This window comes from Chlorocebus sabaeus, chromosome X (assembly GCF_047675955.1).
Source record: "Chlorocebus sabaeus isolate Y175 chromosome X, mChlSab1.0.hap1, whole genome shotgun sequence".
In the NCBI taxonomy this organism is placed as follows: domain Eukaryota; kingdom Metazoa; phylum Chordata; class Mammalia; order Primates; family Cercopithecidae; genus Chlorocebus; species Chlorocebus sabaeus.
In genome coordinates, this window is record NC_132933.1 from 49,362,791 (window position 1) to 49,390,089 (window position 27,299).

A 27,299-nucleotide genomic window follows, 5' to 3' on the forward strand; every position below is an offset into this window, starting at 1 on the left:
GTTTGTGTTACTGATGGCATGTTTGCTCTTAGCACCAGTTCAGGAACTGAAATTTCACAAACAGAATCACACTGTATAACTGTCCCATTTATTTCAACTCTAGGATTTTGAGGATTTCCAAGATGACATGTGTTATAGTTTCCCCCTACAGATATCTTAGTAATGCCCTCCTCTTGCATGTCCTTACTGAACCAAATTTGTCCTATCTTTGTCTTACTTGGTTGTAGATTTAGCAGTGAGAACTTCTCACTGAATGCCACAGAAATTAAAGATACAATTGTTGGAGGTATGATGTCAGAGAGCATTTGCCACCAAGGTTGGCAGAAAATGGCTGGTCCAGGAGAGCTGAAGATGAGTTTCCACATCTGCAGATCGGGATGTGTTGGGACAGTACTCAACCTGTGGATTCAAGAAAGCATGAACACAGAGTCTGCATAAGGAAAGGAAAAAGATGCATTTATCTCCCAAGTACACTGGTGATTTCCACTTATGTCATTCTGTCCATCCATGTCCCTTTCTTCATTTTAACTTCTTTTTTAAAAATAATTTCAAACATTTAAAAATGTTGCAAGCATAAATAAAGCTGAAAGAACACCCACGTCCCTTTTACCCTAATTCCCCTATTATTAATGTTTCTCCCCATTTGCTTTATTATTTAAGTGTGCACTCTGTCTATACACACACAGGATATTTTTTCCCTGAACTATCTGAGAATCGCATACATCAATTTTCAATATTCCTAGATTCAATGTTTGTAGATCCAAATTATTTTTTAAAAGACTGTGTTTTATCTCTGACAATGCCACAGTTATTACAGAATATAATAAAATGAAAACTCACACGGTATATGTGATACTGTGAAATATATACTTGGTCTTTGATCCTGTTTCCTGGCATACAACTCCTAAAATCCTTAGAATTTCCAAAGTGATATCTTTTTGTATGCTAATGATTGGCTTATGGCTGGCAGCCCCTGGTTGCTTCAGGATGGGAACTAGTCACCAGAAAGACCAAGGCACCATTAGAGGGTTGGGACTTAACAACCTCATTCCGACCTCCAGGGAGGGAAGAGGGGTGGAAGATTAAGTTGATCACCAGTGGCCAATGATTTAATCAATCATGCCTATGCAATGAAGCTTCCATAAAAACCCCAAAGCACTGGGGTTTGAGAGCTTCCAGATAGCTGAACATGTGGAGGTTCCTGGAGGGTGGTGCCCCAGGGAGGGCACAGAAGCTCTGAGCCCCTTCTGCAGTACCTCACCCTATGCATATCTTCATCTGTGTCCTTTGATATATCCTTTATAATAAAGTGGTAAACGTTAAGTATTTCCCTAAGTTCTGTGGCCCTTTCTGGCAAATTAAACCCAAAGAAGGGGTCATGTGAACTCAAAATTGAAGCCCATCTGTCAGAAGTTCTGGAGGCTTGGATTTGCAACTGGTGTCTGAAGGGTCTGGGAACAGTCCTGTGAGACCTAGTCCTCAGCTTGTGGGATATTATGCTATCTACAGGTAGATTGTGTCAGAATGGAATTGGAGTACACCCATCTGGTGTTCACTGCAGAACTGATTGCTCACTTAGTGTGTGGGAAAACCCCACACATTTGGACATGGAAATATTCTGTGTTGATTGCCATGGTGTGAGAGCAGAGGAAAAAGTTAGGGTACTTTCCCCTCAGAGTATATTTTAAAGCTAAATTGCTAATAATTGCTTAAATTTACTATATTTGCCCTTATAAAAACTTTACATTGTGTATGTTGAAGCCTGAAGCTATGCAATTATAATATAAACGTGGATTTACAACTAAAGTAAGTTATAATTTAAATAATTGAGTTTTTCAAATCGGTTCATATGAAACCCTAGGCAATACTGTAAAATTATACAGACTTGTCAACTTTGTCCACTTAAATGTTCTCAGCAAAATTTAAGGGCATAGTCATTTTCAAGTAATTTTAAATGTCAATGTTAATATTTAGTTTAGTGATGTTAATGTGGCTATGTTTTCTGATATTAAAAATGACTTTTAGGAGTTGAGATCAATAAAATAGGAGGTAATAAATATCCATATCTGTTTAAATACATAAAATATACAATTTAACACTAAAATTACTTGGTATAAAAAGTCAAAAGTAAAAGAATAAAAAGCCATCATACAACACAATATATGCATGAGATACATTTTTTTCTAAATATAAACAACAACAGCTTTTCTAAAGCTCAAGTTGAAATAATAAATGACTAATGTTTTGTGACAAATCATTATATGGTATATTTTGACTTAATTTTGCGTTTACAATTATTTTTAAACATTAAATAGCATTATAATTTTGCTGGGATAACTATATATAGTGTAGTATGTTAAAGTTAATAAAATATCGTTGCATGTGAGAGAAAAAGCATAATAAATCAGAAACAATATAAAAAGCTTTCAGAAAAGATAAAAATACTGTATTTCTCTAGTCTGTTCACTCTCCAATGTCTCTGGTCCTTTCCTCAAATCTTTTAATACTCCCTCCCTCATCATTTCCAACTAGTGACCCTACTTTCTATTTCATTAGGAAAACATACATTCAGAAGAGAACTACCAGTTTAAAGAACATTTATAAAGCCATCACCCATGTAATAACCAGCCAGGGCAAGAAATAGAGCCCTTTAATAACCTACTCCTCTCCCCCCACCACTGATGACATCCCTCCCTCCATCTCAGGTGTAGCCCCTATGCTGACATTTGTAATAATAATTTCTTTGCATTTGTTTATACGTTTTCTTCCTTATAAGCATCCCTAAACAACAGTTTTGTTTTACAGATGTTCAAACATTAAATGCTTTTTAAACTTGGAATTGTGACTATCTTGTTTCATTCCACATTGCTTGTGAGACTCATCGATATTGCAGATAGCTGTAGTTGATCCATTTTTATTGCTGTACAGTTTACCATTGTATAAATATACCATGATTTATTCATGATAACTTTGAGGACCATTCTGGTTGTTTGCAGGTTTTATTTTTACAGTTTATTAGTTTTATTGATGTATAATAATTGTATATGTTTATGGGGTACACGTGATATTTTGATACATGTGTACAATGTGTAATGATCAAATCAAGGTAATTGGGATATCTATCAGCTCAAACATTTATCATTTCTTTGCATTAGGAACATTACAAATCTTCTAGCTATTTTGAAATACACGGCTGGGAGCGGTGGCTCACGCCTGTAATCCCAGCACTTTGGGAGGCCGAGGCGGGCGGATCACAAGGTCAGGAGATCGAGACCATCCTGGCTAACATGGTGAAACCCCTGTCTCTACTAAAAAATACAAAAAATAGCTGGGCGTGGTGGGGTGTGCCTGTAGTCCCAGCTACTTGGGAGGCTGAGGCAAGAGAATGGCATGAAGCCGGGAGGCGGAGCTTGCAGTGAGCCGAGATCGTGCCACTGCACTCCAGCCTGGGCAACAGAGCGAGACTCCGTCTAAAACAACAACAACAACAAAACACTGTGGTCATTCTGTTGTGCTATTGAACGCTAGAACTTATTCCTTCTCTCTAACTTTATTTTTGCACCCATTAACCAATCTCTCTTCATTCGCCCCTCTGCAGCACCCTTCCCAGCCTCTGGCAACCACAGTTCTACTCTCCACCTCCTTGAAACTTTTTAGCTCCCACATGAGTGAGGACATGTGATATTTGTCTTTCTGTGCCTGGCTTATTTCACTTCACATAAAATCCTTCAAGCTCATCTGTGTTACCACAAATGACAGGATTGCATTCTTTTTTAAATACCTGAATACTATTAAATCGTGTACATATTATCACATTTTCTTTATCCATTTATTTACTGATGGACACTTAGGTTGATTCCATAACTTGGATCTTGTAAATAGTGACGCAATAAACATAGGAGTGCAGATATCTCTTCAATATACTGTTAAAAATTTTTTTGGATATATATCCAGCAGTAAGATTGCTGAATCATAATGGTAGTGCTATTTTTAGTTTTTTGAGGGACACCCATACCGTTTTCCATAATGGCTGTACCATCTTACATTCCCAATAACAGTGTATGAGAGTTCCCCTTCCTCCACATCCTTGCCAGATTCTGGGTTTTTTTTTTTTTTTCTTTTTGATAATGGCCATTTTAACTGGGGTGAGATGAAATCTTATTTTTGACTGTTACAAAACGGTGCTACCATCAATGTTCTTGGTAGTGTATATAAACACAGGTATTTCTAGGGCACTTATGTAAGAATGGAATTACTGCTTTATGGAATATGAGCACCTTCAATTTAATTGGATGATACCTAACTTCCTCAAGGCATGTACCAATTCATACCCTTCCTAGCCAGGTTAAACAGTTCTCATTGCTCCACCTGCTGGCCAATACTTGGTATTATCAGACTTCTTAATTTTTGCCTATCTAGTTGGTGTAAATGGCATCTCATAATTTGATTTTCCTGATGACTAATAATGTTGAGCATCTTTTCACAAGCCTATTGAACATTAGGGTTTCCTCTTTTGTGTAGCATTTATTCTAGACATTTGTCATTTTCTCCTGTTGAGTTGTATGACTTTTTCAAATTAATTTGTAGAAGTTGTTTTAATTTTAGTTCTTTCTCCTTTATATGTGTTCCATACATCTCTCCCCACCTTGTCACTTACTTTTCCATTTTAATGATTTCTTTTGATAAACATAAGTTCTAATTATAAGATAGATATCGAAGTTATCAATCCTTTCTTACGGTAAGTGCTTTTTGTGTCTTTTCAAAGGAATCTTTCTATACTAAAATATGAAATATTCCTTTATACTATGATAACATTTACAATTTTTATGGTTTTGACTTTCACATTTAGGTTTTTAATATACTTGGAATTAATTTTCATGTAGAGTATGAGAATAGAGGTCTAATTTTTTTTCCTTATGAATATCCAATGCCCTAATATCATTTGTTAAAAAGTCTTTCCTTCTCCCATTCAGTTACAATGCCAACTCTGTCAAATACCAAGTGTTCATATATTATTGGGACTATTTCTGACCTGTCTGTTCTATTCCACCAGTTTATTTATCTAATCTTGTGCCAGTACAGCATTGCCTTATTACCTGTAGCAGTAATAATAATAAATGTCTTGATATCTGATAGGGAAAGTCTTCCCACTTCATTCTTATTCCTCAAGAGTTTCTTAACTATTCTTATCAATAAGTACAGAAATAGGTACTGAGATTTTCTTTTCACAAAATTACTGTTGAGATTTTAATTTCAGCAAAACGTAACTGTTGGGTTTTTTTGTTTGTTTGTTTGTTTGTTTTTGAGACGAAATATCACTCTGTTGCCCAAGCTGGAGTGTGGTGGCGCAGTCTCGGCTCACTGCAACCTCCACCTCCTGGGTTCAAGTGATTTTCCTGCATCAGCCTCCTGAATAGCTGGGACTACAGGCAGACACCACCATACCCAGCTAATTTTTGTATTTTTAGTAGAGACGGGGTTTCACTATGATGGCTGGGCTGGTCTTGAACTCCTGACCTCGTGATCTGCCAGCCTCAGCCTCCCAAAGTGCTGAGATTGCAGGTGTGGGCCACCACGCCCGGTCAACTGTTGAGTTTTAATGTAAACAAAAATAATGGTTGAAATAATGGTTGAAATTCTAATTTTAATGTTTCTCCAAGTTTCATAATATCCTTCATAGTGTTCAATATATCTTTTTTGGGATTTTTATTTGTTCCTTGCTGTTTTTAAACAATTACTAGCAGTAAAGCAGATTATCATAAATGGGATTATAATGAGTTTCTTACATACAATGTCCTTCTATTTTAAGAGAAAAAATATATATCTGTTAAGAAATCAATTTATATGTGTTGAAGCCTCATGTTGACATATTCAGTATAACATATATTAACATAATGAACTATGTTATTATCTATAAAGATGCCACTAATTCCTTAGGTTTTCAAAAAGTAAACAGCAAACCTTAAAAAAAAAGTATTATGACAATGGAGATGGAGTTGACAAAAAAGGTCAACTCTGAGATAGAGTACATAAAAGCTCAAGATATCTGTATCTAACTGCCTACTTGATATTTTCACTGACATATAGGCATTCCAAATATGTCAAGATTAAACTCTTTATTCTCCCTACCAGTGTGTCCCTAGCCTTCCCATTTCCAATGGTATCATTATTTTCTGGTACTTTCAGCACAAAGGGTACTAACATATAGGGAACTTGACTCTCTCACTCATCACTCTATTTCCAGTGCCCAGACTGTCATGCACATACTAAGTGCTCAATGGATATTTGTAGAATGAATGAATGAATGGGTCCTGCCCTCCAAACCTGTTTGATTAAAAAATCATTCAACAACATACACAGAGTAGTATATGAAAAACCACCAAAAGACTTCTCTCCTTAATTTTCAATTATTAGACCCACAGCCTTAGTTTAGTCTCTTCTTATTTTATACCTGAACAACTACCACAACTCTTTTCAATGGATTTTCTTGTCACTGTCCAATGTGAATAGCTTACAAGATAAAATCCAAACCACTTGGCATGACATTCAAGGTCGTCCATAATCTGACACCAGCTTACTTTTTTCACCTGATTTTCCTCTACTTAAATATTATGAATCTCGATGTCCCAACCACATAAGACTACTGGATGTTTCCCAAGTGTGCCCTACATTTCTCTTTGTTCTTTTCCCCTCTTCCTGTAATTCCATTGCACCCATTTCTTCCTTCAACAAATGCTATCCATTTTTAAAGGCCCAATTCAAATGTCATTTCCTCTATGCAGGCTTCTTGGACTCCCTTAGGTAGAATCAGATTTCCCTCTTTTTCACTTTCCCCTGGTACTTATTAACCTTGATGTAACATTTAAAATCATAGATGTCATAGAATTATTAGACTTAGAAGTGGTCTTGATGATCATGTGGTCTGACTTTTTCATGCTATCAAGGGCCAGAGCTAGAAGAATCCAGTTCTTTTGATTTGCTTTGCCTCATGATTATTTGTGTATCTATATATATATACACACACATTTTTTTTGAGACAGAGTCTCACTCTGTTGCCTAGGCTGGAGTGCAGTGGCACTATCTCAGCTCACTGCAACCTCCACCTCCTGGGTTAAAGCAAGTCTCCTGCCTCAGCCTCCTGAGTAGCTGGGAATACAGGCGCAGGCCACCACGCCTAGCAAATTTTGTATTCTTAGTAGAGACGTGGTTTTGCCATGTTGGCCAGGCTTGTCTCCAACTCCTGACCTCAAGTGATCCTCCTGCCTCATCCTCCCAAAGTGCTGGGATTGCAGGCGTGAGCCACTGCACCCGACCTATTTGTGTGCATACTTTTTATTCTCCACCTGACATGTTGCTGGGCAGAAATAGGGTCTTATTCATCTTTGTTCTTCATGATACTTAATACAATCTATTGCACATACTGGATATACAGTAAGTATGTTTTAATTGACTTGAGATCAGAGGGATGGATACAGTAGAGGTAGCCTTCATAGTATTGTACTCTGCACAAGGTACCATGCCAGTTTTACAAGAATTACCTGATTGATCACATAGTACTATAAGATAAGCACCATTTCTAGCTTTACTTGCCCAACACTTCATAGCCAGTAAGTTGTAGAATCTGGACCAGAATCCAAATTCCTCTGGCTCTAGATACTTTGCTCTTAGTCATTGTGCTATAGTGCAAAACAGTAAGGTGGGAACTCAAAGATTTTGAGTTTAGAATATGATTGATGGATTAATTTGGCATGAAAGACTAACTTTTATTTCCTGGAGGACATAGCAGCTAGGTTTGGGAAGATAGTTTGGGACTATATTGTGGAAGACTCTGAATGCCAGGTATGGTATCAGAAGTTACCTCCCTTCCCTAGCTCTCCATCTGCACCAGTCTAGATCACTGTCTGAGGCCCAACTGAAACACTACTTACTGTTTGAAGACTTCCAGAATCTTCCAAGTCACGATGAACTGCCCCTATTCCCACAGCACTTTGTTCATACCTTTGTTATGATACATAATGTTACTTTTTTTTTCTTTTTTTCTTCTTTTGACGGAGCCTCACTGTGTTACCCATGCTGGAGTGCAGTGGTGTGATCTCGCCTCCCCTGGCTGGGTTCACGCGATTCTCCCACCTCAGCCTCCGAGTAGCTGGGACTACAGGTGTGCACCACCATGCCCGGCTAGTTTTTGTATTTTTAGTAAAGACGAGGTTTTCCTATGTTGGCCAGGCTGTTCTTGAACTCCTGACCTCAGGTGATCCATCAGCCTCGGCCTCACAAAGTGTTGGGATTACAGGCGTGAGCCACCGCACCTGGCCAATCTGACTTTCTTAACAGAAATATTTTGCAGCTCTGTCTTCTTCACATTTTATAAATTTCTTGAGAACAGCCACTTTATTTATGATTGTATACTTCTTTTTATTTAGCATCTGATACATAGTAGATGCTTGTCTTAGTCCATTTTGTGTTGCTATAAGTGAATACCTGAAACTGGGCCATTTACAATCAAAAGAGGTTTATTTAGCTCATGGTTCTGCAGGCTGGGAAATTTAAGATTGGGCAGCTGCATCTGGTAGCTTCTGATGAGGGCCTTGTACTGTGGCAAAACATGGCAGAGAAATGGAAGGGAAACCAGGTCCCGGCAAAGAGAGTAAAACACAAAACACAAGAGGCAACCTCGCTTTGCAACAACTTGCACTTGCATAACCAATCCAGTCCCACAAAGGGTAAGAACTGACTCACTCCCACCAGACTGCTTTAATCCCTTCATGAGAGTGAATCTCTAATGAGAGTGAATCTCTAATGACCCAGAAGCCTGTTAAAGGTTCCACCCCCTCTCAACACTGTTACATTGGGGACCAAGTCTCAATATGAGTTTTGGTGGGCACAAACCATATTTAAATCATAACAATGCTCAATAAATATTAGTTGAATTAAATGTTTCATTAGGAGAATATAGACATGAATAAAGCATGGTTTCTGCTCTCAAGAGAAGCCAACATTCTATTAAGGGAAACAGTACATTATTCCATGTGAGATGCTGTACTAATGACATGTATAAGCCTGTGGAATTCAGCAATCAATTAGAAAATGCAATAGGAAAAATAACCTATTCATGATATTCCCAAAATCTATCAAGCAACTAGGAAGATAGCTAACAAAGATGTATAAACCATTATGCAGAAAAGTATGAGATTGTACTAAAGGAAATTCAATAAAAATCAGAAAGTGGAGGAATATACTTGTCAGGAACTACCAAAGGTCTAGAATTTGACCCTATTTACAAACTTAAAATTAGCCTGACACGACACACACAGTTTCATATATTCTGTCAGAAGACATGAGAATCTTGGGTGAGAGGCAAAGGACTTTATTACTCAGAAAGAGCAGTAGCTAGAACTTCTTGTTGGCTTGTGTTTGTACCCAATGCCCCCCAGATCCCACAAGGGCAATGCAAAGGACCAATGATGGATGGCTGCACAGTGGGTTGCATTACAGGAAAGAAACAACACATTTGGAGGATCCACTGCTTTTATAAAAAATGGAAATAAGCTGGCTCTTTGTGATGTTTCCTCATCCTTCAGGGTTTCTCACTGCAAACATGGCCCTGAGAATGGCCAAGGTCAAGAGTCATCAGTGCCTTACATTTTTGGCCTACTCAGAAAGAACATGCATGAATGCTTAGGGACCATGATGGGTTGTCTTTCCCAACAATACTCCATTTGTATGTGGGGAGACTTTAAGTCAGCAAATTGGTAATTCTTCTCAAATTAATCCATAAATCCAATATTACTCCAATCAAAATATTAATGGGCCAAGTTTTTTGTGGAATTTGGAACATTGATTACAAAATTGGAAAAGGCACATACAGTAAATTGCTATATGAAAGAAGTGACATTGCAAAGGAGTGAAAAAAGGATGAATAATTTAATAAATGTGATTGGGACAGTTGTTTCCCTTCTCGAAGAAAAATCTAGATCCATGCCTTATACAAAATAAAGTCTAGATGTATAAAAGACCAAAATACACAACCAAAATCTTAAAACCAAAAAAAAAATCATGTCCCCAGAGTAGAGAATTTCCTAAACAAAATCCCAAAACAAGTTTTAAAGGAAAATATCGATATATTTGATTTCACAAACATTGTATAATAAAAGACATGAGAAATAACATCAGTGTTAAAAGACGAGCAATCATTGGCACAAGCTTTTTGGAAAACTAGTTTGCTCTATCTACTGAAGCTGAACCTATGCATTCCTTATGACCAGAAACTCCATTTCTTGGTATATACCCAAGAAAAATGCATATGTATATTCACTAAAGATATTATGAATATGCTCATAACCGCATTATTTGTTATAGTCCCAAACTGAAAAAAACAAGTATCCACCAACAGTAGAATGAATAAATGAATTGTGGTATACATTAAAATGTAGCACATAAAGGAGAATAAACTAACTACAACTACAAACTCATGACAACATGGATGAATCTCATAAACCTAATGTTGAGCAAAAGAAGCCAGACACAGAGGAGTATAATACTGAAAGATCCCATTTATTTAAAGCAGAAAAGAGGCAAAACTAATAGTCAGGAGAGTGGTTATCATCCTTGGGCATAGTGACTGGAAAGGGGCACAAAAGAAGCTTGTGGCGGGGCAGGGGGAGGTTGGCAATGTACTGTGTCTTGATCTGGGAGCTGGTTACATGGGTGTCTTTACTTTGTAAACATTTATCAAGATATACACCTAAGATATGTATGTATCTCTATTGTACTTGAATAAAACATTTTGAAAATCTGCCTAACAGGATACTTTCTTATATATGACTCTCACCAGCAGAGTTGCATACATACCAAAAGTCATGTTTTTCCTCAAACAGGTTTATTCCAGTTACATTTGTTGTAAATGAACATAACATGGATTCGAAAAAGAAGATCAGCAACAGACTTAGAGAAACTTATTGCAAAATATATTGCTGACCAACAATTAGATACAGAATATGTGAAGACCCCCTAAGAAGCAATACTTAAAAAACAAACAACTTATAGGAAAAACAGGCAAATGACGTGAAAACATACTTCACAGAAGAGGAAATGTATATAACCAGGAAACCTATAAAAAGATGCTCATACTCGTTCATGTCCTTTTCAGGGACATGGATGAAGCTGGAAACCATCATTCTCAGCAAACTAACACAGGAACAGAAACCAAACACTGCATGTTCTCACTCATAAGTGGGAGTTGAACAATGAGAACACATTGACACAGGGAGGGGAACATCATACACCGGGGCCTGTCGGTGGGTGGGGGACTAGGGGAGGGATAGCATTAGGAGAAATAGCTAATGTAGATGACGGGTTGATGGATGTAGCAAACCACCATGGAAAATGTATACCTGTGTAACAAATCTGCACATTCTGCACATGTATCCCAGAACTTAAAGTATAATTTAAAAAAGATGCTCATCTTTATGAAATAATCTGGGACATACAGGTTCAAACACTAGGGAGATACTCACTTTCACCCATTTAGTTGGCTAAAGAAGTCTGAAAATACTAAATATTGGCAAGAATATGGGGAAAATGGGACACATACACTGTTGGTATGAATGTAAATTGATGCAATTACTGTGGAAACTTATTTGGCAGTGTGTAGTCGGTTGAAGATGCATGTACTATGTCATCTAGCAATTTCAATTCTAGGTGACATTTATAGACTAAGAGGAGGCTATTGCAAGAACATTAACTGCTGCATTGCTTCTAACAGAAAAAATTGGAAGCAACTTAAATGTCTAGGAGGATGGAAATGCATTAGTTAGCTATGGAATATTCACATAATGGAATGTTATATATCATTTAAATGCACCTCTATTGGTTACAGTATAAACACAGGTAAAATGTTTAGAGATGCATAATATTAGGTGAAAATTCATAATGTTGGGTGAAAAAAACAAGCTGTAGAAGATTACACACAGATATGATCTAACTTGTCATAATGCAAAAATCACCAGAAAATGATTCATTTAACAAATATTTATTGTAGGCACAATTCTAGGTACTTGGGATCATTGAAGAAAGCAGAGATATCTTCCTTTGTAGACCTTACATTTCAATGGGGGAAGACTGAAATAAGATAATTAGCATAATAAGTAAATAAATTATATAGTGTATTAGATGGTGATGAAGCAAAAACAGAGGATGGTAAGGGGGATAGAGAGAACAGGGTGGGCAGTTTGCAGCATTAAGTAGGATGGTTCAGGTAGGTCTCATTGATACAGTGAGATTTGAGCCTTGAAAAATGTGAGAGAATTTAAAGGAGTGGCTCTATTGGAAAACAGCACTCCTTCCTGGCAGAATAGACATTGCCATGGTCTTATGGCAAGAGTAAGCCCAGGATGTTTCAAGGATAGCAAGAAGGCCACAGCTGTGGCAGAATGAGGAGAGCAGATGAGAGGTCAGAGATATAATGGAGAACCAGAAAATATCAGGCTTCTGCAGGGACTTTGACTCTGATTCCAAGTGGAATACAGTGCCTTTGCAGGATTTTGAGCAGAGAAATGCCATGATTTGATTTATATTTTAAAATTATCACTTTAATTTTTGCATTGAGAATGTACCACCATAGGGGAACGAGAGTGGAGGCAGAAAGGCATGTTAGAAAGCTGTTGCAGTTATCCAGAAGAGATATGATGGTGGATTTGACCTTACATGTACCAATGGAGATGGTGAGAAGTGGTTGGATTTTGGATGCATTTTGAAGTAGAGCAAAAATGATTTCCTGATGGATTGGATGTGTAGTGGGAGAGAAAGAAAGAAATTGAAGGTGATGTCAAGGTTTTTGGCTCAAGCAGATGAACAGATGGAGTTGCCATCAATTGAAGTGAGGAAGGCAGTAGGAACAATAGGTTTTATAGAGCAGATTAGTTCTGCCTACGACATTTTGAGTTTGAAATGTCCATTAGACATTGAGTGGAGGTGCTGAGTAGGCAGTTGTATGTATCAGACAGGAGTTTAAGATGAAGATCTGGCCTGCAGACATGAATTTGGAAGTTAACCTAGAAATATTTTATATTAGCTATTGGACTGGAAGAGATCACCAAGGGAGTACACACAGAAATGCAAAGAACAGGGATGGAGCCCTGCGGCATTCTCATTTTAAGAGGTTTGGAGGAAGAGGAGAAGCCAGTAAAGGAAACTGAGAAGGAGCACCCAGTGAGATCAGAGAGTGTGTTGAACTGGGAGCCACAGGAAGAAAGTGAACCAAAGAGGAGTGACTCGTTAGCGGTGCCCAATGCTGCTGATAAGTAAGGTGAGGACTAGGAATTGATCATTGGATTGAACAACAAGAAGTCATTCATGGCCATGATCATGACCATGACAGGAGCAATTTCAACAGATTTGTGGAGGTGGACCCCTGATTAGAATGTGCCCAAGAGAGAATGAGAGGAGAAAAATTGGGAACACTGAATAGAGACCACTATTACAAGGGGATGAGAGAGTAGTCAAACTCGTTACCTGGGGGAAGAACTTTCCTGATAGATGAAACAGACATTGCAAAGGCTCTAAGACAATAGTGAGTATGGCTTGTTTGAGGAACAGCAGGGAGGCTACAGCTGGGGCAGAGTGAGTAAGGAACAGAACAGGCAGAGCTAGTGGGAGATAGAAAAGTATGGTCATCTGGGGCTCCCTCTTGGCCCCAAACTGATATAGGTAGAAGGCCCAGGGGAGTATAGTCTTAGACAGGAACACTGGTTCAAGTGATGTCTTATATTATGTATAGAAACATATTTCATATGTGTCTGTAAAAGAGATTTGCATCAAAGGGGAGCAAGGGAATTGCGTGATGGCAGGTGGGGAAGTGGAGCCAAGATTATATATATATTTGTGTGTGTTATATAATAAAGATGAGAAATAACAGTATAATTTAATCCTGATTGACTGAAATGACCCAATAGACAACACAACATTGATAATGCTGGAGATAAGGGAGAGAAAGAAGGTAGTGATATCATTCAGTTGATGTGAGAAGATATCTAGTGGGAAAGGAGAGGGTCTGGCTTTAGAGGGCAGTCTGGAAATATCATTATATTAACTTGCTAAGATTGCTATAACAAAATACTACACATTGGGTGGCTTAAACAACACACATTTATTGTCTCACAGGGTTGGTCTTCTGAGGCTTCTCTCCTTTGCTTGCAGATGGCCATCATCTCCCTGTATCTTCACATGGTCAGCCCTCAGTCTGTGTTATCTGTGTCCTTATCTCTTCTTACAAAGGCACCAGTAGTATTGGGTTAGGACCCATCTTAATGACCTCGCTTTGACTTAAGAGGTAATTATGTTACATTATGAGGTACTGGGGGTTAGGACTCCAACATATGAATTTTGGAGGGACACAATTCAGCCCATAATAATCATGTATGATATCAACAGGAAGACCATGTATACAGATGTGGGTGCAGGTAGGTGAAGCAATGTGGTGGTAGGAGTCTGTAGAAGTTCTCTTCTGATGGCTTCAATTTTCTATTGAAATAGGAAGCAGTGGAAGAGTTAGTCAGGATATGGAGATAGTGTTGGGAGTTTGAGGAGAAAGAAGTTGCAAAATAATAACTTGGAAAAGTCAGAAAATTATGGGACAGGAGACCTATAGCATGATTGCCTAGCAGCATTAAAGTCTGGTTGAAGTTCATGGTCATGAATTTAAACTGAGAGTTGTCATGTGGTTGTGAATTTTCCCCTAGCCAGCTTTAGTTGTGTGGGTGCAGGCTCATGGGGACATAGCTGGATTTAGCCAGGGGTTGTGATTTTGCCAAGCAACACAAAGTGAGAGAGGGGCAGAATACTGGAGGGTATTATGTAGAGGAGTGGTTGTAAATTGAGCATGACATCTGAGCTAGGAAAGGAGAAGAGAGAAGACAATAAAGGGAAGAAGAGACAGTAAAAATCTGATAAGGTCAATGGATTGGAGATTCTGGTGAGGATGAAAGAAAATAGGGTACAGAGTGAGTGGGCTAAAAAGAGAGGGGTGTATGGTCAGAAAGAGGGATGTTTGAAATTGAGATTACAGAGGGGTTCCCAAAATTATAGTGACAAGGGCTAGGGTATGGCTACATGAGTGAGTACATGAGTGAGTAACTGAGGTGGAGTTGAGGACAATGTCATGCAGGAGAAATGCTCAAGGAACAGAAGGGGCTAGTTTGTCAGATTATCAGAATGATTTTTTTTTTGAGATGGGGGTTTTGCTAGGTTGCCCAGGCTGGCTCAAACTCCTGGGCAAACTTCCCAACTTAGTCTTCTGGGTAGGTAGGACTATGGTGAGCGCCACCATGTCTAGCTTTAGAATGATCGATATTGAACTCACTAAGAATTAAGATACGACAACTACCACTGAGAATGACCATGTTCTCAGAGACAAAATGTCTGAGAAATGAGGGGAGAATATTTCTGACAACAGCAATAAGAGCTGGTTGGTGACACTAGCTGTCAAAAGCTGGAAGTTTTTAGGGAGGTAGGAGAGGGATTGCTATCTAAAGGCAGCAATGCGAAGTAGTAAAGTCACTTACACAACTTTTAGGATCTGTGGTACAGTGGGGGTAGGAGAGAAAAATCATCTGCTCCTTGTGAGTGGGTTTCAGGGGATCCAGAGTCCTCAGGAGAGGGGGCATTCAGAGAAGAGGCTTCGACTATGGAGGAATTATCGTGGGTGCATTGTGTTTTATTAGTAGGGGAGGGGTGAGAGAGTGACCTAAAGAGGGGATGTGGACACAACCTTATGGAGGTTAGAATGTAGCAGTTGAGAGGTGTCTTGGGATACTCGTGGTGACTGGCACAAATGGAGATAAATGTTATCATTAGTTGAGTCATAATAGATTCAGGTGACATCAGGGTGGGAGGATTTTGAGGTTTGGGCTATGGAGAGGTGGGTATCTGGAGCTTCCTGTCAACCCCAAGGGATGTGGGGGGTGTGGTCTTAGACTTGGATCACTGGTTCAGATAAGGCTTCATTTTGCTCCTTCATTGTGCTCAGAAATCACATTAACCTGTAATGACAGAAAAATAGGCCAGAGGGCCAAGATGGCTGACTAGAAGCAGCTAGTGTGTGCAGCTCTCACGGAGTGGAATGGAAGGTGAGAGTAGACATAGTACCTTCAATGGAAACATCCAGGTTCTCGCATTGGGATTAATCAAGGAAATAACTTGTCCCGTGGAGAACAGAGAAAAGCAAGGCAGGACGACAGCACACCCAGGAGCAACACAAAGCCAAGGGAAGCTCCCCCGCAAGAGAAGTGGTGAGTGAATGTGTGGTCCTGGGAACCCATGCCTCTCCCATGGATTTTTGCAACCCACAGGTCAGGAGATCCACTCATGAGCCCACTCCATCAGGGCCTTCAGTCTCACACACAGAGCTATATGGAGTCCCAGCAGGACAACAGGTGTATGTGGAGAACCAGGAACTTTATATACTCTGGCTATCTGGGCATTCCGGCAAAAGTAACTGCAACTCCAGCAAAGCAAGAGGTTAGACCCCTGTACATGCCCCTAGGAAAGAGGCTGAATCCAGGGGGCCAAGCAGCCATAGTCTGCGGGCCCCACTTCCACAACATTGCACAGGATAAGACCTACTGGTCTGGAATTCCAGCTAGCCACCAGTAGCAGTGCTGCACCTACCTGGGACAGAGCTCCAAGGGGGAGGGGCAGGCCACCATGTTTGCTGTTTGGGTGACTTAGCCCTTCCAGCCTTCAGGCTTTGGAAAGTCCAAACCAACTGGGGCAGAAGGGATCCCTTAGCACAGCACAGATGCTCTACCAAAACGTGGCCAGACTGCTTCTCTAAGTGGGTCCTGATCCTGTTCTTCCTCACTGGGAGGGACCTCCCAACTGGGGCCTCCAGCCACCCCTGCTGGTGTTCTGTGGGTGACAGAGATTTGAAAACTCCCTGCAACAGATCTCCCAGAGAAAGGGCAGGCCACCATCTTTGTTGTTCGGATGACTTAGCCATTGCAGCCTTCAGGCTTTGGAGAGCCCAAATTGACCAGGGCCAGAAGCGGTACCCCAGCACAGTATAGCTGCCTTATGAAAACATGGCCAGACTGCTTTTTTAAGTGGGCGCCCAATCCCCTTTCTCATCACTGGGTGGGGCCTCCCAACCAGGGTCTCTAGCTATACCCATTGGTGTGTCTCTGAAGTTTCAGGCCTCCATGGGATGGAGCTCCCGGGGAGAGGGGTGGGCCACCATCTTTGCTGTTTGGGTAACTTAGTAGTTCCAGCCTTAAGGCTTTGGAGTGTCCAAGGTGACCAGGGGCTGAAGCAGATCCCCAGCACAGCACAGCTGCTCTATGAGAACGTGGCCAGACTACTTTTTAAAGCAGGTCCCCAATCACATTCCCCCTGACTGGGTGAGACCTCCTTACGGAAGTCTTTAGCCACCTCCAACAGTTGTATTCGGGCTGGCAACAGGCCCATACCTCCTTGGGATGGAGCTCCCAGAGGGAGGGGCAGTCTGCCATCTGCTGTTTCACAGCCTTCACTGGTGATACCTCCAGGTACTAGAACATCTGAGGTGACTAGGGACTGGAGTGGACCCCCAGCATACCACAGCATCCCTGTAGAAAAGTGGCTAGACTGTTACATGGGTGCTCATTCCCATACCTTCCTCACCAGACAGGTCTTCCAGGCCTGGGACTCCAACTACCCTCCTGCCAGAGATATTGAGCCACTAGCAACTCAGTAACTTCCTGGACAGAGTCTCCAGGGGCAAGTGAAAGCCTCTCTGCCTCTGCTTTGGCAGTGAAACCGTCCTTGCTAACTTCGGACTAACAAAGAAGCAGAGACTCTAAGTGTCTTATCCACACCTCCAACAAGCTACACTTAACCCAAGGAGAGGAGGCCAGTTTGTCTCTCATGGGTCCCACATACCGTCCACTGCTTGTCACCAGACAAGGAACCCCTGGCTTGAGCTTACAGCACAGAAACTCTATCCTAGGCTAACTGCACTGAGCTACTGCTGACTCACATTTCTCTGGAGTGGAGCCCCCAGGAGACAAGTAAAGTGGTGAAGCAGCAAGCAAGCTGATGTGGAGCCCAGAGGTTCTGGCACAGGACCATCTGTAGCAGAGCATGGCCAAGCATGGCCACCCCTTCAAGCTCAACATGCTCCCATAAGAGACTTTAGCACTATGGGAACTGTCTGATCTGATGTGTGCAGGGCAGTCTTGCACATCAGACAGGGCTGGTCAGACCTGAGCACTCCTTGGTCTGCTGTCCTCTCCCAGGGTCACAGCCTGGCCACACCTGCTTACAGGGCAGTCTTGCGTGCCCTAGGGGCCCACACCATAGCTTCTGTGCTGGTGGATCCTGCTTGACTGGTGGAGAGCTCCAGTATGGCAGCTCCTATGACCGTGCACCAGCCTGCATGTTAACTCCCAAGCCCACAGCAGCTACTCCCAAGCCCACAGCAACTCCCTACATCACTCTGCGGGCACCTGTCTGCATGGGTGGGTTTTGCTTTACTTGCCCTGCCAGCATGTGAGAGTGCAGTAGGCCCCCAAACCCTGCCGACTACCACTGGAGATGGAGTCTTGGTGGGAAGAGAGCCAGCAAGCCTCACCTCACCAACAAATAGCAATCAGGGGATCTGCCCATACCCTAAGCAATCACTCCTGCTTGTGGGGCACAGGAAAGGCACCCAGACCTGAGCTAGCCAGCACTCTGCCCCAAGCCAACACTACCTCCATTGTAACAGCCCACACAGTCTCCAGCAGTGGCCCCCTGCTCCCTGCTCCCCACAGCTGCTTTGCCTCTGCTGCTGTGATGAATGCCCACAGGGAGGCAGGCACCTCTGCATCCACTAGTACTTGGCTGCAGCTACTGCACCTTGATCCCCCCAGTACAGTAGATTCCAAATGTCAAGGAGCCAGAGAACAAAGCTGGGGCCCAACACAAGTCCCCAGAGGTAGAGCATGCAGTCCAGGGGTTGGGAGCTGTACGTTGGCCCCCTAAAATCTTCCAGAAACAAAGCCAGATGGCTGAATCCACCTTATACCACAATCAAATCCTCAAGGTCATCAAATAGGATAAAAGAAAAAAAAAACCATCCAAAGGTCAGCAACCTCAAAGGTTGAAGGTAGATAAGCCCACAAAGATGAGAAAGAATCAGTACAAGAATACTGAAAACTCAAAAAGCCAGAGTACCTTCTTTCCTCCAAATGATTGCATCACCTCTCATGCAAGGGTTTGGAACCAGGCTGAGGCTAAGGTGGCTAAAATGATAGAAGTATAGGAAAGAAGTTCACTGAGCTACACGAATACATTGTAACCAAATGCAAGGAAGTTAGAAATCACGATAAAATATCTTAGGAGATGACAAACAAAATAGCCAGTATAGAGAATGTAACTGACCTGACAGAGCTGCAAAACACACTACAAGAATTTCAAAATGCAATCACAAGTATTAACTGCAGAATAGACCAACAGAGGAAAGAATCCCAGAACCTGAGGGCTGTTTCTGAAGTAAAACAAGCAGATAACAGTATATAAAAAAGAATGAAAAAACCACCAAGAAATATGCGATTATGTAAAGAGACTGAATCTATGACTGCTTGGTGTACCTGAAAGAGATGGGAAGAATGGAATCAACTTGGAAAACATATTTCAGGATGTCCTCCATGAGGACTTCCCCAACCTAACTAAAGAGGCCAACATTCAAATTCAGGAAATGCAGACAACCCCAGTAAGATGCTCCATGAGAAGATCATCCCTAACACACATAATCCTCAGCTTCTCCAAGGTTGAAATGGAATAAAAAATGTTAAAGGCAGCTGGAGAGAAAGGCTAGGTCACCTATAAAGGGACGCACATCAGACTAATAGCAGACCTCTCCGTGGAAACCCTACAAGCCAGAAGAGATTAGGGGCTAATATTCAACTTTCTTAAAGAAAAGAAATTCTAACACAGAATTTCACATCCAGCCAAACTAAGCTTCATGAGCAAAGGAGAAATAAGATCCCTTTCAGACAAGCAAATGCTGAGGGAATTTGTTATCACCAGACCTGCCTTACAAGAGTTCCTGAAGGAAGCTTTAAATATGGAAAGGAAAGACTGTTACTGGCCACTACAACATCACACTGAAGTACACAGCCCAGTGATACTATAAAGCAATCACATAACCAAGTCTGCAGCTAACATCATGATGAAAGGATCAAATCCACATAGATAAATACTAACCTTAAATGTAAATGGGCCAAATGGCCCAATTAAAAGACACAGAGTGGTAAGCTGGATAAAGAACCAAAACCCATTGGTATGCTATCTTCAAGACACCCATCTCACATGCAATGACAGAAATAGACTCAACATAAAGGGATGGAGACAAATCTACCAAGCAAATGGAAAGCAGAAAAAAGCAGGTGTTGCAATCCTAGTTTCTGACAAAACAGACTTCAAACCAACAGAGATCATAAAAGACAAAGAAGGGCATTACATAATGGTAAAGGGTTCAATTCAACAAGAAGATCTAGCTCTCCTAAATATATATGCACCCAACACAGGAGCACCCAAAGCAAGCTCTTAGAGACCTTCAAAGATACTTAGACTCCCATGCAATAATAATGGGAGACTCACTGACAATATTAGACAGATCATTGAAGTAGAAAATTAACAAAGACATTTGGGACCTGAATTCTGCACTGGATCAAATGGGCCTGATACACATCTATGGAGCTCTCCACTCCAAAACAACAGAATGTACATTCTTCTCATTGCCACATGGCACATACTCTAAAATTGATCACACAATTGGAAGTAAAACACTGCTCAGCAAATGGAAAACAACTGAAATTATAACAAACAATCTCCTGGACCACAGCTCAATCAACTTAGAAATCAAGACTAAGAAATTCACTCGAAATCATACAATTCCATGGACATGGTAATTGTATTACAATTCCATGGACATGGTAATTGTATTACAATTCCATGGACATGGTAATTGTATTACAATTCCATGAAAGACTTCTCCTGGAAGATTTTAGGGTAAATAATGAAACTAAGGCAGAAATCAAGAAGTTCTTTGAAAGTAATCAAAACAAAGATATAACATACCAGAATCTCTCAGACACAGCTAAGGTGTGTTAAGAGGGAAATTTATAGCACCAAATGCCCACATCAAAAAGACAGATTGATCTTGAGTTAACAATCTAACATCACAACCAAAAGAACTAGAGAATCAAGAGCAAACAAATCCCAAAGCTAGAAGAAGACAAGAAATAACCAAAATCAGAGCTGAACTGAAGGAGACAGAGACACGGAAAGCCATTCAAAAGATCAATGAATCCACGAGCTGGTTTTTTGAAAAAAATTAATAAAATCAGTAGGCCACCAGCTAGAGTAATGAGGAAGAAAAGAGAGATGATTCAAATAAACACAATCAGAAACAGCAAGGGAGATATTACCACTGAGCCCCAAAGAAATACAAACAACTATCAGAGAATATTATGAACAGCTGTACGCACATACACTAGAAACTCTAGAAGAAATTGATAAATTCCTGACACATACACACTCCCAAGACTGAACCAGGAAGAAATTGAATTCCTGAACAGACCAATAGTGAACTCTGAAATGCAGGCAGTAATAAATTAGCCTAGCAACCGAAAAAAAGCCCAGGACCAGGGGATTCACAGCTGAATTCTACCAGACGTACAAAGAAGAGCTGGTACCATTCTTACTGAAACTATTCCAAAAAATTGAGAGGGAGGGACTCTGCCCTAACTCATTCTATGAGGCCAGCATCATCCTGATATCAAAACCTTGGAGAGATACAACAACAACAACAACAAAAACTTCAGGCCAATATCCTTGATAAACATCAATGCAAAAATCTTCAACAATCTAACAGTACATCAAAAGGCTTACCCACCACAATAAAGTAGGCTTTATCCCTGGGAGGCAAGGTTGGTTCAACATATGCAGATCAATAAGTATGATTAATAACAGAAATAGAACTAAAGACAAAACCACATGATTATCTCAATAGATGCAGAAAAGGCTTTCAATAAAATTCAACATCCATTCATGTTAAAAACTCTCAATAAACTAGGTATTGAAGGAACATACCTCAAAATAATAAGACCCATATATGACAAACCCACAGCCAGCATCATACTGAAAGGGTAAAAGCTGGAAGCATCCCCCTTGAAAACCGGCAACAAGACAAGGATGCCCTCTCTCATTACCATTACTCCTATCCAACATAATATTGGAAGCTCTGGCCAGGGTAATCGGGCAAGAGAAAGAAATAAAGGGCATCTGAATAGGAAGAGAGGAAGTAAAGCTATCCCTGTTGCAGGAAGTCAGGGACCCCGAACGGAGGGACTGGCTGAAGCCATGACAGAAGAACATAAATTGTGAAGATTTCATGGACATTTATTAGTTTCCCAAATTAATACTTTTATAATTTCTTACACCTGTCTTTACTGCAATCTCTGAACACAAATTGTGAAGATTTCATGGACACTTATCACCTCCCCAATCAATAACCTTATGATTTCCTATACCTTTCTTTACTTTAATATCTTAATCTCGTCATCTTTGTAAGCTGAGGAGGATGTATGCCACCTCAGGACCCTGTGATGATTGTGTTGGCTGCACAAATGGTTTGTAGAGCACGTGTGTTTGAACAATATGAAATCTGGGCACCTTGAAAAAAGAACAGGATAACAGCAATGTTCAGGGAACAAGGGAGATAACCTTAAACTCTGACTGTCGGTGAGCTGGGCATAACAGAGCCATATTTCTCTTCTTTCAAAAGCAAATAGGAGAAATATCGCTCAATTCTTTTTCTCAGCAAGGAACATCCCTAAGAAAGAGAATGTGCCCCTGAGGGTAGGCCTCTGAAATGGCTTCTTTGGGGGTGGCTGTCTTTTATGGTTGAAGACGAAGGAATGAAATAAGCCCCGGTCTCCTGTAGCACTCCCAGGCTTATTAGGACGAGGAAATTCCCGCCTAATAAATTTTGGTCAGACTGGTTGTCTGTTCTCAAATCCTGTCTCCTGATAAGATGTTATCAATGACAATGCGTACACAAAACTTCATTAGCAATTTTAATTTTGCCCTGTCATGTGGTCCTGTGATCTCGCCCTGCCTCCATTTGCTTTGTGATATTTTATTACCTTGTGAAGCATGTGATCTCTTGACTCACACCCTATGCATACACTCCCTCCCCTTTTGAAAATCGCTAATAAAATCTTGCTGGTTTTACGGCTCAGGGAGCATCACAGAACCTGCCAACATGTGATGTCTCCCCTGGACACCCAGCTTTAAAATCTCTCTCTTTTGTACTCTTTCCCTTTATTTCTCAGAGCAGCTGACGCTTAGGCAAATAGAAAATAACCCATGTTGAATATCGGGGGTGGGTTTTTCCCCGATAATCCCTGTTTGCAGATGACATGCTCCTATAACTAGAAAACGCCATCGTCTCAGCCCAAAAGCTTCTTAAGCTGATAGGCAACTTTTGTAAAGTCTCAGGATACAAAATCAATGTGCAAAAATCACTAGCATTCCTATACACCAACAACAGTCAAGCCAAGAGCCAAATCAGAAATGGACTCCCATTCACAATTGCCACACAAAGAATAAAACACCTAGGAATACAGCTAACTAGGGAAGCGAAATTTTTCTTAAAAAATACAATAGAACTACAAATAAAAAAGGAGAACTGCTCAAATAAATCAGACAGCACAAACAAATGGAAAGACATTCCACGTTCATGGATAGGAAACATCAATATCATTAAAATGGTCATACTGCCCAAAGCAATTTATGGGTCATACTGCCCAATGCTATGCCTATTAAACTATTATTGACATTTTTCACAGAACTAGAAAAAATATTTTAGAATTCACATGGAACCAAAAAATAGCCAAGGCAATCCTAAGCAAAATGAACAAAGTTGGAGGCAAACCATACTACAGGGCTACAGTAGCCAAAACCGCATGGTACTGGCACAAAACAGGCACACAGACCAATGGAACAGACTAGAGAAGCCAGAAATAAGACCACATACCTACAATTATATGATCTTTGACAAACCTGACAAAAACAAGCAATGGGGAAAGGTTCCCTATTCAACAAATTGTGTTCCCATAAGTGGTTGCCATATGCAGAAGATTAAAACTGGACTCTTTCCTTACATCATATAGAAAAATTAACTCAAGATGGATTAAAGACTTAAATGTAAAACTCAAAACTATAAAAACCCTGGAAGACAACCTATGCAATATCATTTATGATGTAGGCACATGCAAATATTTCATGACGAAGATGCCAAAAGCAATTGCAACAAAAGCTTCTGCACAACAAAAGAAACTATCAATAGACAGACAACCTACAAAATGGGAAATACATTTTTGCAAACCATGCATCTGATAACAGTCTAATATCCAGCATCTATAAGGAACTTAAATAAACATACAAGAGAAAAACAAACCCCATTAAAAAGTGGGCAAAGGATGTTAACAGACACTTTTCAATAGAAGACATACATGTGGCCAACAATCATATATTTAAAAAATGCTCAACATCACTGATCATTAGAGAACTGTAAATCAAAACCACAAGGAGATACCATCTCATGCCAGTCAGAATGGCTATAATTAAAAAGTGAAAAAATAACAGATGATGTCAAGGTTGTGGAGAAAAATGTATACTTGTACACTGTTGCTGGGAGTATAAATTAGTTCAGCCATTGTGGAAGACAGTGTGGCAATTCCTCAAAGACTTAAAGACAGAAATACCATTTGACCTGCCAATCCCATTACTGTGTATATACCTGATGGAATAGAAATTGTTCAATTATAAAGACACATGCACAGGTATGTTCATTGCAATACTATTCACAGTAGTAAAGACATGGAACCAACCTAAATGCCCATCAATCATAGACTGGATAAATAAAATGTGGTATATATACAGCATGGAATACTATGCAGCCATAGAAAAGAAAGAGATCATGTCCTTTGCAGGGACATGGATGGAGCTGGAGGCCATTATCCTTAGCAAACTAATGCAGGGACAGAAAACCAAATATCGCATGTTCTCACTTGCAAGTGGGAGTTAAATGATGAGAACACATGGATACAGAGGGGAACAACACACACTGGGACCTGCCAGAGGGTGTAGGGTGGGAGGATGGAGAGGACCAGGAAAAATACCTAATGGGTACTACGCTCAATATCTGGGTGATGAAATAATCTGTAGAACAAACACCCATGACATAGTTTAGCTACGTAACACACCTGCACATGTACCCCTGAACTTAAAAGTTAAAAAAAATACGCTGGAAGTTACGCATCACATTCAGGATAGGAGTACCCCTGGGGAAGAGGGAAGGTGAATGGAAATGGAGTGAAGGTCAAGGAAACCTCAATTTTTTTTCTGTAAAGTTTTCATTCCTTAAAAGAAAGACAAAGTAAATATACCTAAATGTTAACAACATTGAAATCTGAGTAGTGGAAACACTGGTGTTTATTATATTTAATGCCAGGGACATTGTAGCTACTCAATTAATATTATTTGTTGAATGAGTATGCTTTTCTGTTTTAAAAGTTTCTCCAACAAGCATACACAATTTTCAAATTAACAGAAAGTGCTACAAGAGCAAAGAAAAGGGAATGAAGTGAGGTGGGGAAGGCTTGAGAAATCCCTGTGGAAAGAGTGATTTCTGAACTATATAAATCTGTACCACCATACATGGGGTACAAGCTAAAGACATAGTTCTACCTCCACCTCACCTTAATGCTCTAAGGTTCTGGATAAGCATCCAGAAAATGATCCTGAACACTTAGTCCTTTCAAGTAAATACCGGATCCTCAATTTTCTCTTCCAATAGACACTGGGTGGTGCTATTGTTCAAAAATTCCTCCCTGTCACAGATTTATTACTTCAATCTATAGACATCTCCACAACCAATGTGTCTTGTGGGCCAAAGTGCTAGGGATTGGGGATATAAAGGTGAATAGCTTCAGTTGTTCTGTGATTATCAACTGATTGCTATCGGGTTCCGTGGCCGAGAAAGTTGCAAATGTGACTGCTACATTTTGTAGGAGAGCACTACTGTCACAGAAATGTCCAGTTGTAGGGGTGAATGGCCCTGAACCACCCACCCTCATCATAAGCACCCCTACTCCACGACCTGGCTAAGGATTAGAGCAGACAACACCGAGCCCCACTTCCAACCTACTGTTAGGTTTTCATAGCGTCCTTAGGCCCCAGTGGCTATAAAAAGCCCAGAGAGCCTAAATACCGGTCATTCGGCTTGGACTTCAGTGTTCCAGATGTTCTAAGCTCACTGGGCAAGATGTGTCTGCTTAACGCAGAGGTCTCTGTTATTGTGAAAGAGTGAGGGTACTTAGGATTAAGGGAATGTGGACCCTCAGGACTAAAGCAGTGGGAGAGGCCTGGGAGGTGGAGCCTGGGGAGGCGGGGTCTGCTCTGATGTCACCAAGCCCCTGATCATAGAGGAGATGGTGGGCAGGCTCTGGAGGCTGAAGCGGAGGAGGGGAAGGAAACGAGTCCGGAAACCCTGGGCCAATCAGACAGGGCTGGGGCGGGGTCTGCTGCAGGGCTTAGCGCTGCAGGCCTCTGGCGGGAACGCTAACCTGGTCCAGAGCGATCCTGGGTCTCAGCCCCGCGGACAGCTTTTCACGAGTCTTCAAGCCTTCAGGTGAGGACCTGCGGCCTCGCAGGAGCCAGAGGACCATGGGAACAGGGAGGCCTCGGGGTCGCGAGGCGGAGGATGCCGCGCCTTCGGGAGCCAGAGGGGCCGGGGTTGGGACTGGCGCTTTGCGTCTGCGCCGCCGCCAGGCCTGGCGAGTCTGCGCCTTTGCCTGCCCCGGGCGCCGCCTTCTGCGCGCGACGTCCAGCCCTGCAGGGTGCAGGTCCTGGGAACAAGACCCAGGGATAGGGGGTGGGGACAGACCCTTAAAGCGACCGGTCCGCGGTAGCTGCATGTCGGAGGCTTTGAGGATGAGGAGTTTGGGGGCCGCCCGGAATGGGCCCTCTGGGGCTGGGCCCTCGTTCCCTCCCATCCCGTGGCCGTTACACTGGGCGCCAGACAACGCTAATAGTTATTTGAAAAGGTATGCAAGCTGCTCCTGACAGACTGGCCTATGCACCTGGCCCTGCTGTTATTTATTTGTTAGTTCCAGTTTCCCAGCTCGGAGCTTGGCATCTGATCGCTTGGCAGAGGAGGGTCTTAGGGTAACCTCGATGGAATGGAGGCATGTTCGGCACTTCTGGCTGCTTGG

General features: G+C 41.2%; 1 protein-coding gene and 1 long non-coding RNA gene across 2 annotated transcripts in view; one reads left to right on the forward strand and one right to left on the reverse strand.

Moving 5' to 3' along the window:
* Positions 1-66: 66 nt before the first annotated feature.
* On the reverse strand, positions 67-26,850 carry LOC119620925 (uncharacterized). The gene is made up of 2 exons (XR_005237468.2): positions 26,652-26,850; positions 67-399 (listed from the first exon to the last, which is right to left on the reverse strand). It is a non-coding gene; the product is annotated as an uncharacterized lncRNA (long non-coding RNA).
* Positions 26,585-27,299, forward strand: part of LOC103232423 (thymosin beta-15A) — a 3,338-nt gene continuing 2,623 nt past the window's right edge. The window contains exon 1 of the mRNA XM_007992431.3: positions 26,585-26,716. The gene's annotated coding sequence lies outside the window, so the exon portion shown is untranslated. The remainder of the gene's footprint in view (positions 26,717-27,299) is intronic.